Source organism: Oncorhynchus masou, chromosome 6 (genome assembly GCF_036934945.1).
Source record: "Oncorhynchus masou masou isolate Uvic2021 chromosome 6, UVic_Omas_1.1, whole genome shotgun sequence".
NCBI classification, from domain to species: Eukaryota; Metazoa; Chordata; class Actinopteri; order Salmoniformes; family Salmonidae; genus Oncorhynchus; species Oncorhynchus masou.
The window spans coordinates 12,246,616-12,263,297 of record NC_088217.1 but is presented as its reverse complement, the minus strand read 5'-3'; the positions used below and the strand labels follow the sequence as shown (position 1 = coordinate 12,263,297).

Below are 16,682 nucleotides of genomic sequence, written 5' to 3'. Positions count from 1 at the left end.
AATGAAAACAGGACGCACCTGCGCTTAATTTCGAGTCTCCTTGCAAAGGGTCTGAATACATATGCAAATAAGATTTCATACATTTTTGCAAAAAAATTCTAAAAACCTGTTTTTGCTTTGTTGTTATGGGGTATTGTGTGTAGATTGATGAGAAACATTTTATTGAATACATTTTAGAATAAGGCTGAAACGTAAGAAAGTGAGTGAGTCTCCACACTCACTCACCTCAGCGTGAACCAAACATGTTTGTGAAGTTGTGATTATTTTTTTTTCTTTCCCGGATAGTTGGGTTTGATGACTACGGATCAGAGTGCGACGGGATTCGGATCACAGCTTTTCTGGATGCAGGGCAGGACAATCTCACCCCCTGGGGAGACTAGAGAAATACGCTTTCAGCGAAAATGTCTTCAACAGGTAGGAACGAAAATGATGATGCACTTGCAAACATGGCACAAGGAAGCAAAAGTTTAGACATAATGTGATGCTCATGATGACTGCCATTTGTTTTTGCAATGTATGACCACAGTACACATTGGATTTAAAAGTTCTGGTTCTTGTGAATTCACCAAACCTGGGCTCATGCCATGGCATGGCTGGAATTCAACAAATGTCGGGCATCAGTGAATGGGCTGAGTGTAGGCTGGGCATTCCATACTACCAGGTCTTTTCACCCTGTGCTGCAAGACATGAACTTATGAGGCGCCATGATTGTAATGACGGGCATGGTATGACCTAGGTGTTTCTGATTTGGTCTCTTCTTGCTTTCTGCTCAATCAATGATAAAAGCCTGCCTGATGCCCTCAGTGGTTTTAAAGACGTTAGCATGCACATCACCTCTCCAAACACCTCCATTGCCCCCAGTTAAACTCCACTCATGGGAATGAATTTTTCATGCTCTGCTTGTTGAGTACAAGTCCTCATTGGGGTGATTTCCAAGTGCATGTGTGTAATTTTCTCGTCAGCTACGGGCCGGTAGCGCTGTGTTGTGCTACTTGTGCTAGATGTTGGCACAGGCACTAACTTGGGGCTTGTGTTGCTTTCTAGGCAGATCGTGGCACGCGGTTTGCTTGATGTGCTTCGAGAGTTCAGTGACAATGAGAATGACTTGATCAGTGTCATGGAGACAGTTGCCCGAATGTCTGAAGATGGAGGTAGATGTTGTTTTTATCTGTCTCATATTATTTGACAAATCTGTCAATTGTTTGTGACGTTGGGGTCAATTCCATTTTAATTGCTGTCACTTGAATTGGACATGGAAGGTTAACGATCCACAGGAGTAAAATTGAATAAATTAATTGACTAACTTTTACATGCAATTAACCCCAAATAAAAATGTATTGTTTTGTTTGAACTTTTTTTTGTACGCATGTTTGTGACCATCTCCCTGTGTCTGTGTCCTCTTTGTGTGTGTCCTCAGAGCCCACAGTGCGCGCTGAGCTGATGGAGCAGGTGCCCAACATCGCAATGTTCCTACACGAGAGCCAGCCCAACTTCCCAGCAGCCTTCTCCAGATATCTGGTGCCCATCGTGGTTCATTATCTCACAGACCCCAATAACCAGGTAGGAACACATAGGACTCCCAACAGACCACAACAAAACCGTGACATTATCTTAAGCAATTGTGATTACTGACACCCCTTGCTTGTCATTTGTGCCTATGAATTGTAAATGTTAATTGTTATTGGAAATTCAACGAGCTCGTAATGCATTAAACAAATTCTAGGATAAAAGGCTACCATAGTGAACTGAACAGAACACGTGCAGCGCACAATCAGTGTGCATTTCCAGGCTCAGTAAACACTATATATTGTATAGCATATTTTGAAGTAAAGCCGTCAGTACTGACAGAGATGGTATTTTTTCCCCAGGTGAGGAAGACAAGTCAGGCGGCCCTGTTGGTGCTATTAGAGCAGGGCCTCATCTGCAAAGGCGACATGGAGACCAAGGTGTGTCCTGTTCTACTGGACCTCACCGAGCCCAGCAGCGACGACGACTACAAGATAGAGGCCGTTGCGGTAATATGACTTTGGCTTTGGGTTCATTGATGATTCAAGCTCACATTTAGTTACGTTTCAGCCTTATTCTAAAATTGATTTATTTTTATTTTTAAAGCCTCATCAATCTACACACAATACCCCATAATGACAAAATTAAAACAGATACCTTATTTATATAAGTATTCAGACCCTTTGCTATTGATCATCCTTGAGATGTTTCAACAACTTGATTGGAGTCACGTGGTAAATTAAATTGATTGGACATGATTTGGAAAGGCACACACCTGTCTATAAAAGGTCCCACAGTTGACAGTGCATGTCAGAGCAAAAACCAAGCCATGAGGTCAAAACAATTGTCCGTAGAGCTCCGAGACAGGATTGTATCGATGCACAAATCTGGTGAAGGGTACCAAAAAATACCTGGAGCATTGAAGGTCCAAAATGGCCTCCATCATTGTTAAATGGAAGAAATTTGGAACTACCAAGACTCTTCCTAGAGCTGGCCACCCGGCCAAACTGAGCAATTGGGGAAGAAGGGCCTTGGTCAGGGAGGTGACCAAGAACCCGATGGTCACTCTGACAGAGCTCCAGAGTTCCTCTGTGGAGATTGGAGAAACTTCCAGAAGGACAACCATCTCTGCAGCACTCCAACAATCAGACCTTTATGGTAGAGTGGCCAGACCGAAGCCACTCCTCAGTAAAAGGCACATGGCAGCCCGCTTGGAGTTTGCCTAAAGGACCCTCAGACCATTAGAAACAAGATTCTCTGGTCTAACAAAACCAAGATTGAACTCTTTGTCCTGAATGCTAAGCGGCATGTCTGGAGGAAACCTGGCACCATCTCTACGGTGAAGCATGGTGATGGCAGCATCATGCTGTGGGGATGTTTTTCAGTGGTAGGGACTGGGAGACTAGTCAGAATCGTGGGAATGATGGAGCAAAGGAGCAAAGTGCAGAGAGATCCTTGATGAAAACCTGCTCCAGAGCACCCAGGACCTCAGACTGGGGGTGAAGGTTCACCTTCCAAAGGACAACAATCCTAAGTACACAGCCAAGACAATGCAAGAGTGGCTTTGGGACAAGTCTCTGAATGTCTTTGAGTGGCCCAGCCAGATGTCTGATTTTAACCCCATCAAACATCTCTGGAGAGACCTGAAAATAGTGGTGCAGCGACGCTCCCCATCCAACATGACAGAGCTTGAGAGGATCTGCAAAGAACAATGGGAGAAACTCACATACAGATGTGCCAAGCTTGTCGCGTCATACCCCAGAAGACTTTGAGGCTGTAATCACTCCGAAAGGTGCTTCAACAAAGTACCGAGTAAATGATCTGAATACTTATGTAAATGTGATATTTATGGGTTTTGAATAAATATGCAAAAAAAAAAAAATTTGCTTTGCTATTGTGAATTTTTAAAAAAATCATTTTTAGAATAAAGCTGTACCAAAAAACGTAACAAAAAATGTGGGGGAAAAAAGGCTAAGACTGATCCCTGGATGGGAAGAATGAGGATTTCCGAAAGCCCTGTATAGAACACAAAGACATACAGGACACAGATGCAAGAGTAGTGGTTCTGAGGCATTCTACCAAAAACACGTCAGACAAAGATGATATCGGCTAAGACTGATCCCTGGATGGGAATAATGAGGATATTGGCTAAGACTGATCCCTGGATGGGAAGAATGAGGATATTGGCTAAGACTGATCCCTGGATGGGAATAATGAGGATATTGGCTAAGACTGATCCCTGGATGGGAATAATGAGGATATTGGCTAAGACTAATCCCTGGATGGGAATAATGAGGATGGTTGTTAGTGGACCCTAGCCACAATATTGAAGTCAATATGAGATGCAGCTTCAGAGGAATTTGCAGTGGGTAGACAAGTCAGCATAAATGCAAGGTCACTACCACCAGTACTGTGTTTATAAAAAGGGTTTGTTTTTATAACCTTGATGATGCTTTCTCTAATACGGTTTGCTGTGGAATGGTAAGGTTGTGTGGAATGCCCAGCTGAATCCTCCACCAAGTCCAACAGTGCTGTTTGAGAATCAAGCACTGTGTTTCCTTTGTGCTCTGATCCATGTGGAGGTGTAAGTGTGCCCCTAGACGCAGATCTTGGGTCAGTTTAGCATTTTCCCCAGCAAACATTTGTTCAGATTGGGGGATGGGAAGCTGATCCCAAATCTGTACTCTGGAGCCCCTGTGGATTTCATTAGAATTACATTGATTGTGATCCTCTCTCCCTGCTCTGTAGATCATGTGTAAGCTGGTAACCATGCTGAGCAAAGAGACCGTGGAGCAGCTGTTGCAGCGTTTCTGTGAGCTGTGCAGCGACGCCAGGCTCTTCCAAGTCCGCAAGGTAAACTCAAACACACAGTTCTCCGGATCCAACTGGAGCGCAGTTTTGACAATAAACATGACACACTGTTTATGGTAGTCGCTCAAGTATTGTGTTTCCCGTCTTGAATCTTCCGAAATGTTCAGAAACTGAATGAATGCAGTGTGTTTTGTGATTCAGTATGACGGCCTAAACTATCTGTTTGGAATTGTAATCCCCTTGGGAACTTAGTGCCAGTTGGGGAGGGGTATTTATTTTGGAGATTTTCCTGAGCTTGTAATGACTGTAATGTGCCTTGGTGTGTCCCAATATTGCACCTTATTATTCAGACCAACCGTATTAAGTCTATAAGGCCGACACGGGTAAATACTTTTTGGAATAAAGGGTATGTTGTTGTTTTTTGTTTTTTTTTTGGGGGGGGGGTTCTCCAGTCGTACGAGTGAGCAAAAAAGCTGCATGAACAAATCATTTTTAACAGGTTTTTGACACTGTTTTCCTTCAGGTGTGTGCAGCCAATTTCGGAGAGTTCTGTTCCATTGTGGGACAGGATGCCACAGAGAAACTACTGGTGAGTCACTAGGATGTTGCTTTATTTCATCCTCGCACTCAAAGATACAGTATCAATCAATCAATCAATCAATCAATCAATCAATCAATTTATAAAGCCCTTCTTACATCAGCTGATGTCACAGAGTGCTGTACAGAATCCCAGCCTAAAACCCCAAACAGAAAGTAATGTAGGTGTAGAAGCACAGTACCATTCAAAAGTTTGGACAAACCTCCTCATTCAAGGGTTTTTCTTTACTTTTACTATTTTCTACATTGTAGAATAATAGTGAAGACATCAAAACTATGAAATAACACGTGGAATCCTGTAGTAACCAAAAAGTGTTAAACAAATCAACATATATTTGAGATTCTTCTAAGAAACCACCTTTTGCCTTGATGACAGCTTTGCACACTCTGTCACAAGTTTCCAATATCCTCGCCCAGGTGGACATTATGTTAAGAGTAATGTAATCAAATCAAATTTATTTGTCACATGCACATGGTTAGCAGATGTTAATGCGAGTGTAGCGAAATGCTTGTGCTTCTAGTTCCGACAATGCAGTAATAACCAACAAGTAATCTAACAATTTCACAACTACTACCATATACAAACAAGTGTAAAGGGATAAAGAATATGTACATAAAGATATATGAATGAGTGATGGTACAGAACGGCATAGGCAAGATGCAGTAGATGGTATCGAGTACAGCATATACATATGAGATGAGTAATGTAGGGTATGTAAACATTATATTAAGTAGCATTGTTTAAAGTGGCTAGTGATATATTTTACATCGATTTCCATCAATTCCCATTATTAAAGTGGCTGGAGTTGAGTCTGTGTGTTGGCAGCAGCCACTCAATGTTAGTGGTGGCTGTTTAACAGTCTGATGGCCTTGAGATAGAAGCTGTTTTTCAGTCTCTCGGTCCCTGCTTGGATGTACCTGTACAGATCTCGCCTTCTGGATGATAGCGGGGTGAACAAGCAGTGGCTCGGGTGGTTGTTGTCCTGGATGATCTCTGTATATGCCAATTATTTTATGGTCCTACTGCATTCTGTCCCGTATCAACACTTTTCAAACTTTTGGTGCCAGCGAGAATGACATGAGAAAGTAGTCAAGGTGACTAGCCTAATGGAGCCTCCACCATGTATATCTCACTAGGTCAGGACATTTAATCCTCCATATATTCATGATATTTGTGATTTCCTTAAGTGCAACCTACCTTTGTCTAATAAGATATTCTCGTTTTTCATTGGAAAATGTTTTGCTACAGTTTGCAACGATCTCCACTAATGAATACATCCCTTGTAATGATTATCTTCTGTCACTGCCCAGATGTCCAAGTTCTTTGACCTGTGCTCTGACAGCCTGTGGGGCATCCGGAAGGCGTGCGCCGACTGCTTCATGATCGTCTCCAACTCCACCTCCCCTGAGGTGCGACGCACTAAACTGTCCCCCCTTTTCAGTAGCCTCATCAGTGACCAGTCTCGCTGGGTAAGAGACTGTACACACACACACACCCATACACACACAGTATAAACATCATTCTCTTCTGGTGTTGTTTGTATGAGATGTTTTTCTGCATGAATGACCACGAATTACAATAATAACAGTGATGATAGATTGACGGTGAACATCATAGAGATGCATATATTATTATGTGTGTGTGTTACTACGTTGTTGTATTTAATGACGTGGTCGACATGCTCTCTTGACCCTCCAGGTGCGCCAGGCTGCCTTCCAGTCTTTGGGACGCTTCATCTCCACCTTTGCCAACCCCTCCAGCACGGGCCTCTACTTCAAAGAGGATGGCACACTGCTGGAGGTCCCCACGTGTCCCTCTGACAGGTTAGGACACAAACCAACAGCAAAACACACACATTGTCACCGCACCACTCTGGGTCCCAAAAAAACACTATTTGAAATGTACCATACTAGTAAAATGAACCATTAGCCTTTTCTTGTTTTCACTTTTGAATTTAGAGTTTTGAGTGTTGTGATTTTATTATAGTTATAATGAATGTTAGTGTCGATAGGACATCAGTCAATTAATATCATCTTGCGTCTTCAAGCGATGGCATCAGTTGGATTTCATTTAGCTGTTATTAATTCACCGTATGTGTCTATTATATTCTGAAGCTGCACTGAACATATCCCAGTGATCAAAACAATCTTGAAGCGTGATTTCCGATTGGTCAGACCAGCGTTGAATAGTCCTTACCCCAGGTGCTTCCTGTTTGAGTTTCTGCCAATAGGAGGGGAGAAGCAAGATGGAATCGTGGTCTGATTTGCTGAATGAAGGGCGGGGAGGGCATTATATGCATTCCGGAAGGTAGAATAACAATGGTTGAGAGTTTTAGCAGCTGTTATTCCTTGTCCTAACAGTTGACACACAATTTTGGTAACGTTCACTTGCTTGACACTTTGTCATACCTTTGTTTGGTTGTAGTTCGTAACAGTCTACGGTTCTCTTTTTGTTCCCATCTTCTTGACATTTTTCAGCACTGTTGTACTCCACCATGGCTGTGTATGTGCTGAATTTTGCGCAGAGGGAGATAGCTGCTGTTTCACTTTGTTCATGGTGCGACCAGACTTGTTTTCTTTACAAGCCAACTTATTTGCCAATGACAGTGAAGTGAAGAAATTGTCCATGGTGACATTCATCCCCTTGCCAGCATAAGGTTCCATAAGCCTCATCACCACATTCTCCCACACTCTCTCACCTGCTGCCTCATGTGGATATCTTCCCAGATATTGAAAGCAGTTCAGCATGTACATTTACGCACGCTCTCGCTGTCTAGCCTATTCCCTGTTGGCCAGAGTAGACTGATAAGACCGCTCATCAACCGCTCATCAACTCACCCATTCTCCCCCTTTCTCCCCAACATACTTCACTTAATTTATTTCATCTGTTGTGAAATTAGTTTCGGTTCAGTTTCATTATCGGGGTGACTATCACTGCACTTTCAACTGTTGGGAGGAGTGGAGCAGGCCCTACTGTTGGGAGGAGCGGAGCAGGCCCTACTGTTGGGAGGAGTGGAGCAGGCCCTACTGTTGGGAGGAGCGGAGCAGGCCCTACTGTTGGGAGGAGCGGAGCAGGCCCTACTGTTGGGAGGAGTGGAGCAGGCCCTACTGTTGGGAGGAGCGGAGCAGGCCCTACTGTTGGGAGGAGGCGGAGCAGGCCCTACTGTTGGGAGGAGCGGAGCAGGCCCTACTGTTGGGGAGGAGCGGAGCAGGCCCTACTGTTGGGGGAGGAGCGGAGCAGGCCCTACTGTTGGGGGAGGAGCGGAGCAGGCCCTACTGTTGGGACTGTTGGGGGAGCGGAGCAGGCCCTACTGTTGGGAGCGGAGCAGGCCCTACTGTTGGGGGAGGAGCGGAGCAGGCCCTACTGTTGGGGGAGGAGCGGAGCAGGCCCTACTGTTGGGGGAGGAGCGGAGCAGGCCCTACTGTTGGGAGGAGCGGAGCAGGCCCTACTGTTGGGAGGAGCGGAGCAGGCCCTACTGTTGGGAGGAGCGGAGCAGGCCCTACTGTTGGGAGCAGCGGGCCCTACTGTTGGGAGGAGCGGAGCAGGCCCTACTGGCAGGCCCTACTGTTGGGAGCAGGCCCTACTGTTGGGAGGAGCGGAGCAGGCCCTACTGTTGGGAGGAGCGGAGCAGGCCCTACTGTTGGGAGGAGCGGAGCAGGCCCTACTGTTGGGAGGAGCGGAGCAGGCCCTACTGTTGGGAGGAGCGGAGCAGGCCCTACTGTTGGGGGAGGAGCGGAGCAGGCCCTACTGTTGGGAGAAGAGGAGCTGGCCCTACTGTTGGGAGAGGGAGGAGCAATGGGGGAAAACCATTCAATGAATGACATTACCTCATTCAACTGGTTGTAACTCCAGTACCTGATATTAAGATTCTAACAACGACGGTGTGTTATATAGACTTATTTTGGAAAAGTCGAGGACAGAGGACTGCATGAGAAAAAATATGAAGTCATAAATTAATACAATTTATGAGCAGTCAAAATGACTGATTTTAGCGGTTCTTGTGTAAAATGGGTTTGAATTAAAGTTGTGTTGTGATTTTTTTTTTTTAAATGCATTTGGAATAAATTATGTTGATATAGTTGGAGGGAGATAATGGGGCTCTCTGATATTTGTTGGCTCTCTGTTGCAGCAATTCTCCCCTCTGCATAGAGTCCTCCAATGGCACCACAATGAGACCCTCACACACACCCATTAACAAAGATGGCCGCTCCACCCCATCCCTAGAATCGATGTCCAGGGGGAACAACGGCAGCGACTCCACACACACTCATCCCCAAAACCAACACGAAGGCCAGGCGCACAACAACAACAACCTTCCTCTCACAAATAATAAAAACAAGGAGACGGAACAAACAGACCAGAATTTTAACTCTTTCCTCTACTGGAGGCCTCCGTTAGTGGATATCAGCCAGGAGCTGGAGATGCTAAAGGGCCAGGGACCTCGGACTCGGACAGAGGGAGAAAAGGAGGAGGAGGTGGTGGTGTCCAGTCTGGATCCAGCCACCTGCTCTCAGATCCAGAAGGTATTGGACTGCCTCCAGCCCCACATGGACGACCCTGATGTACAAGGTGAGGATTGAGGGAAACATGTCTCATCAAAGGTTGTTAATTAAGTAAAGAAATTGGTTCAATAATTTTGGACAAGTTGTGTTTTATGGTGACACAATGCACTGGATATCATCCAACCTTCACAGCATTATTTAACACACAGTGAACTTAATATTCTGGACATTTAGGAGTTTGAGCATGACCTGTGTATTCAAATCAAATCAAACTTTATTTGTCACAGTGTAGACTTTACTGTGAAAGCCCTTAACCAACAGCAGTTCAAGAAGAGTTAAGATAATATTTACCAAGTAGACTAAAATAAAAAGTCATAAGAAAAAGTACACAATAAGAAAAACAACAACGAGACTATATACAGGGGTTACCAGTACAGAGTCAATGTGGAGGCTATATTCAGGGGGCACCGGTACAGAGTCATGTGGAGGCTAGAGTCAATGTGGAGGCTATATACAGGGGGGTACAGAGTCAATGTGGAGGCTATATACAGAGTCAATGTGGAGGCTATATACACCGGGGGTGGAGGCCAGGGGGTACCGGTACAGAGTCAGAGTCAGGGGGTACCGGTACAGAGTCAATGTGGAGGCTATATAGAGTCAGAGGGCACCAGAGTCAATGTGGACCAGGGGGAGTCAGTGTGGAGGCTACAGGGGGTATACAGAGTCAATGTGGAGGCTATATACAGGGGGCACAGAGTCAATGTGCCTCTATATACAGGGTATTATGGGGCACCGGTACCGAGTCAGTGTGGAGGCTATATATACCGAGTCAATGTGGGGCACCGGTACAGAGTCAGTGTGGAGGCTATATACAGGGGGCACCGGTACCGAGTCAGTGTGGAGGCTATATACAGGTTAGTTGAAGTCATTTGTACATGTAGGTGGGGGTGTACTGACTATGCAGAGATAATAAACAGCGAGTAGCATCAGTGTACAACATTTGTGTTAATTGGTGGCGATTTCATTAATTGTTCAGCAGTCTTATGACTTTGGGGTAAAAGCTGTTGAGGGGCTTTTTGGTCGTGGACTTGGTGCTCCGGTACCTTTTTTATGTCACATTACAACTGTGTGTGTGTGTGTGTGTGTGTGTGTGTGTGTGTGTGTGTGTGTGTGTGTGTGTGTGTGTGTGTGTGTGTGTGTGTGTGTGTGTGTGTCTTTCCGCATGCGTCTCCCAGCCCAAGTACAGGTGCTCTCAGCCGCCCTAAAGGCTGCCCAGCTGGAGAGTCAGTCTGAGGAGGAGGGCGAGTCAGAGAGCCAGTCTGAGGAGGAGGGCGAGTCAGAGAGCCAGACACCAGAGGGTGGAGAACCAGATGAGGAGTCCTCCCAGAACAGAGTGACCACAGAGGTGACACAGACACCTGAGCTACCAACCCAGCAGGCCAGGGACCCAGCACCCACAGAGGAACAGAAAAGAGGCTGAGACTGAGAAGGAGCCAGAGCCTTATGAGTCACCCCCCAACTCGCCTGTCCTAGTAATGGAGGACTCGGACCACAGCAGCGTGGTGAGTCAAAATGACTTTGATTAATTGCTTTTTGACACTGAGAGACTAAATGGAACTTTGACACTGTTAATGAGAATATATTGAACTTTGACACAAAAGCCTAGTGAACAAACAGATCATCGACCATCTTGAATCCCACCGTACCTTCTCCGCTATGCAATCCGGTTTCCGAGCTGGTCACGGGTGCACCTCAGCCACACTCAAGGTCCTAAACGATATCATAACTACCATTGATTAAAAAACAGTACTGTGCAGCCGTCTTCATTGACCTGGCCAAGGCTTTCGACTCTGTCAATCACCGTATTCTTATTGGCAGACTCAATAGCCTTGGTTTCTCAAATGACTGCCTCCCCTGGTTCACCAACTACTTCTCAGAGTTAAGTGTGTCAAATCGGTGGTCCTGTTGTCCGGACCTCAGACTGGTATATTTGTCTGCTAGCTGACTGGTATATTTGTCTGTGCTCGCTGACTGGTATATTTGTCTATGTATCTACTCCTGTTGTTGGTCAGGAGCCGGAGCTGATGGAGAGCCTGGAGGGGAAAGAGGACTCTGCTTTCAACCAGGTGTGTGAGGAGAAGTCCAAGGTCCAGGTCAGTTAGTCAGTTCTGTCAAACACTGAATTTCAGAATTTCTAATAAACCTTACTCTAATAATTTCTAATAAACCTTACTGTGCACATAGAGGGACATTTATGATCCAGTCAAGTCTGGTGTACATTTAAATTGTTTTGTCTGAGAATAGTAAAATGATCCAGTGTCCAAGGAATTGCGATTGACAAGATCTAGGGTCAGTGTTCCAGAACCAGATTCAGCCTAGTCCTGGTCGAAAATGCATATCTCCATTGATGGTGCATTTGAGTCCTGGACGGGCTTAAGCCTGGTACAGATCCAGCAGCCAACAAAAGGAAAGACGAGACAAAACAAGAGAGAATTGGAATTTTATGTTGTGAAACAGCTGACTGGGGAATTGAAATACAAAAGGTTGAGCACAATGCTGAAACTTGGCTACAAAGTTGCTAGCTACTTGTAGCAAGGTATTGAGCAAACAAGTTTCATGAAATACATACAGCTGGCTCACCAGCTCACTTTGTGACTTGACAAGGAAATATTAGCAAGCCAGGCTAGCTAACTTCAGCTATCCCCACAGAAATTGATATCTGGCTGTAACCTTGGCTGGCTAAACACGGAAGGTTAGCGCACTGTTATTGTATTAGCTAAACGGACACATCTAGTCTTTCGCTAAGATTTGACGTGTGGAATTTTGGAAACTCCAGCATCCGACACGAGACGTTCTAAAACTACACCATTCAGATCACGAACACGTAAAGCAGTCCATTCTCGTCTCAGCTGTTGAATGTGAATCGGGCTTTCGTCCGTGTCTGGGGAAACCAGCTCCTCTTGTCCCTTCTACTGAGAGCTGCTGCCATGGCTATGATAGTAACAAGTTTGAACCACTCTTGCCCCCCCCTCCCTCCTCCAGAATGTGATTCCCCAGCAGCTGCTGGACCAGTATCTTTCCATGACGGATCCGGCGCAGGCCCAGACGGTGGACACTGAGATCGCCAAGCACTGTGCGTTCAGCCTACCTGGCGTGGCCCTCACCCTGGGCCGGCAGAACTGGCACTGCCTAAAGGACACGTACGAGACCCTCGCCACCGACGTACAGGTGGGTGCTTTGGGATTCAAAAGTTTTTCCGTTGCGTGCCCAAGAACACGACAGAGAAAAGTCGGGGTCTTCAATGATAAGAGCTTGGTTTGGAACGAAAAGTGAACAACACACTATGACATCTCATCAATGGAGATTGATATGTCAGAAAACAACCGTTACATTTGTGTTTGAAATCCTATGCTATGTTAATGGCCAGTCCAGTGACTGCTTGGTCACAGGTCTCATGACGTAATATTGACGTGTTAGTTTGCAACCAAAAGCAATATACAGCTTGTCATTTTGACTTGGAGGCTGTACGGAACTTCAGTTACCTCAAATGTTTGCTTATTTCTGGGCAAATTAGATGGGACAGCGGTCGAGAGGAGAGAGTGTGCTGAAGTAGCAGTGGCTATACTCTCAATTACCACCTCTGACCTGACAAAGGTCGTGTTGACTATACTCCCCCTAATGCTCTCTAACATGGAAATGTTTTGTTTTGTGACGAGCCAAGCTAAACCCCTGGCTGTACTCATTACCCCTACAGTGGAAAGTGCGCCGGACGCTGGCGTTCTCCATCCACGATCTGGCCCTGATCCTGGGGGACCAGCTGACGGCGGCCGACCTGGTCCCCATCTTCAACGGCTTCCTTAAGGACCTGGACGAGGTGCGCATCGGCGTGCTCAAACACCTCTATGACTTCCTCAAGGTGAGACCACCATACGTGTAACCAGTAACTGTGTAGCGATTCTAAATCGGCCATCTACATAGGCTACACATTAAAATGAAAACGTTTGGTCCACCTGCTGTGCTCTTTTACTAGCCTGGTCCCAGATCTGTTCGTGCTCTTCTTCCCAACTCCATTGCTCATTGTCAAGCCAAACATTGACACGGAGTTGTTATGAAAGCACAAACAGACTGGAACTCAGGCTACCATAATATGTATCACATGGTAAATCTAGAGTGGATTTTAAATGTGGATGTCTGACTGACTTGACCTGTGTACTGAGTTCATATGGTTGTCATTGAACCAATTTATCTTTCTCAATAACAACATGTTTAGTTTACAGGTTGACCCCTTTTACTCTTATTTCGTTTGTCTCCACTTCTTTTGATACTTGTGCCTTGCGTCACTAATAAATGATCATTTGTTGTCCAGGGGTTTTGTAATGATGGGGAAACATGATGAGGGTGTTTCCACCAATTCGGTGCCTTTTGAGATGCGTAACTTTTGGTTTAACCCAATTTGAGCATTTTGTCATAACAAACTCATTTTCCCATCTCAAGTAAGTGTCAAATAAAGTAACTGGGTTGTACATAACAGGGTTGATGATTTCATCTTAGTAATCTTCACAAATGACTTTGTCAAAGCATCACAATAACTAGGGCTTTACAATGGTGGTTTAAACTTGGTGTTATGTGGATTCAAATCTTCCCAGAAGTCAGAGGGTGCACAGAGCGACATGTAAAAATGCATCATTTTAGCACTTTAAGTCTTTATTTATGTAAACATTTTGACTTCTTGAATTCTCTATTTTGTCTATATTTTAAGGGGCACTTTCATTGATCAGGCTTTTAAAATTTAAATATCGGTGCACAATTTCTACCAAAAAGTATCAAAGCATTACAAAAGTCACTCTTTTCGTGGAACGACCCAGAACTTGGATCTGTTGCTGTGGTGCTAAAGCTTTCCGTCTTCTGTCTTGTCTTGTGGCAGCTGCTCCATGCAGAGAACAGGAGAGAGTACCTGTACCAGCTTCAGGAGTTCATGGTGACGGACAACAGCCGCAACTGGAGGTTCAGATACCAGCTGGCCGAGTGAGTCTCCCATTCATTTAGATACCAGCTGGCCGGGTGAGTCTCCCATTCATTTAGATACCAGCTGGCCGGGTGAGTCTCCCATTCATTTAGATACCAGCTGGCCGGGTGAGTCTCCCATTCATTTAGATACCAGCTGGCCGGGTGAGTCTCCCATTCATTTAGATACCAGCTGGCCGGGTGAGTCTCCCATTCATTTAGATACCAGCTGGCCGGGGGTGAGTCTCCCATTCATTTAGATACCAGCTGGCCGGGGGTGAGTCTCCATTCATTCATTCCCATTCATTTAGATACCAGCTGGCCGGGGGGTGAGTCTCCCATTCATTTAGATACCAGCTGGCCGGGTGAGTCTCCCATTCATTTAGGTGAGTCTCCCATTCATTTAGATACCAGCTGGCGGGTGGTGATACCAGCTCTCCCATTCATTTAGATACCAGCTGGCCGGGTGAGTCTCCCATTCATTTAGATACCAGCTGGCCGGGTGAGTCTCCCATTCATTTAGATACCAGCTGGCCGGGTGAGTCTCCCATTCATTTAGATACCAGCTGGCCGGGTGAGTCTCCCATTCATTTAGATACCAGCTGGCCGGGTGAGTCTCCCATTCATTTAGATACCAGCTGGCCGGGGGTGAGTCTCCCATTCATTTAGATACCAGCTGGCCGGGTGAGTCTCCCATTCATTTAGATACCAGCTGGCCGGGTGAGTCTCCCATTCATTTAGATACCAGCTGGCCGGGTGAGTCTCCCATTCATTTAGATCAGGGCTAGTCTTTCTCATTCATTCATTTAGATACCAGGTCTCCCATTCATTTAGATCAGGGCTAGTCTTTCTCATTCATCTAGGATCGAGGCCTCCAGATTTCTCCCAATAGAGGGCGCACTTGCCACCAGACTGTGATGTCATGCACAATTTTATTATTCCACTTGGATGGGACTTCCAATGATCACAGCATTTCATCCAGGTCAGCAGGGTAGATCAACCAATGAATGATGCTCCTGAGCAGGATGGCATATGGCAGTAAATCACTAACATTGGGCCCGTATCCTCAGTATCTCGGAGTAGGAGTGCTGACCTAGAATCAGTTTAGCCTTTTTTAGATCGTAATAAGATTATATGGACAGATCCTAGATCAGCACTCCTACTCTGAGACAGTTTGTGGATTCAGGTCCTGGCCCCGTATCTGTTTGTGCTCTTGTCTACTCCATCAAGCCAAACACAACAATGAGTGACAGGGACTTGGCATGATGGCACAAACAGACTGTCACTCAGGTTAACATGGCGCTCCATGCTGTCACAAAAGCAGTCGCCCGGTTTTATTTACTCTGCTCTCCCAATGCATATAGAAGTATTGTTGGACTTCTTTGTGGAGTGAAGATATCAGAGCCAGTGTGTGTTGAACAGAACGTCTTCATGTGTGTGTCCACAGGCAGCTGATCTTGATCATGGAGTTGTACAGCCACGATGATGTGTATAACTACCTCAGACAAATAGCACTGACCCTCTGCTCAGACAAAGTGTCAGAGGTCCGGTGGATCTCTTACCAGCTGGTAGGCATGCCATTTGCACTTGAATTTGTTTGGGGGGGTGGAATGATGTAACAATGTTTTCTTTATTATTGTTTAACAGCCTCAAGTACTCCTATTGTCCTCAATGATATGAGGTGTGCTTGCTTGCGCATGTCTGTATTGTGACAAACTTCTGTGGAAGTTATCTCATCTTCATGCAGTGACCTGCCTTTCTTAAGAATGGGAAGCACCCAAACATGGTTTGTCTCACAAATGGCTGAAAATATTCCGTTGTCTGTGTCGGGTCCACATGAGGTAGACATCAATAGAAAAACAGGAAACGACTATGAAATAACACAATATTTCAGTTGTGTATATTACTTTTAAGTTTTTATTTGATCATCTCATCTCTGCTCAGGCAGTAGCAGCCAGCCAACCGTCTAACGGTATCTCTGTGCTTCCCATACTCTACTGTCTTTTAGTCCTCCTATTTAGCTAGGCTAGTTGGCCTGCCTGAGTATATGCTACAGAGCTGTCTGACGGAACCATGTGACTGGTTCTTTAAAGAAGACGCGGCATACTTTCTCCACTGCTTATTACCAACTCCTCACGAACTGTCTCTATCCCTCTTGTCGTGTTGTGTACATTCCTCTCATGCAGTCTGTTGTGTGGGCTATGTCCGAGCCAGGAAGAACAGGCGCAATGGATTGTGGTCATTGTATTTAATTACCACGT

The 16,682-nt window shown here is 45.5% G+C and overlaps 1 pseudogene; it reads left to right on the top strand.

Annotated features, from left to right (window-relative positions):
* LOC135541359 (serine/threonine-protein phosphatase 4 regulatory subunit 1-like) overlaps positions 1–16,682 on the top strand; it is a 28,970-nt pseudogene that overhangs the window by 5,666 nt on the left and 6,622 nt on the right.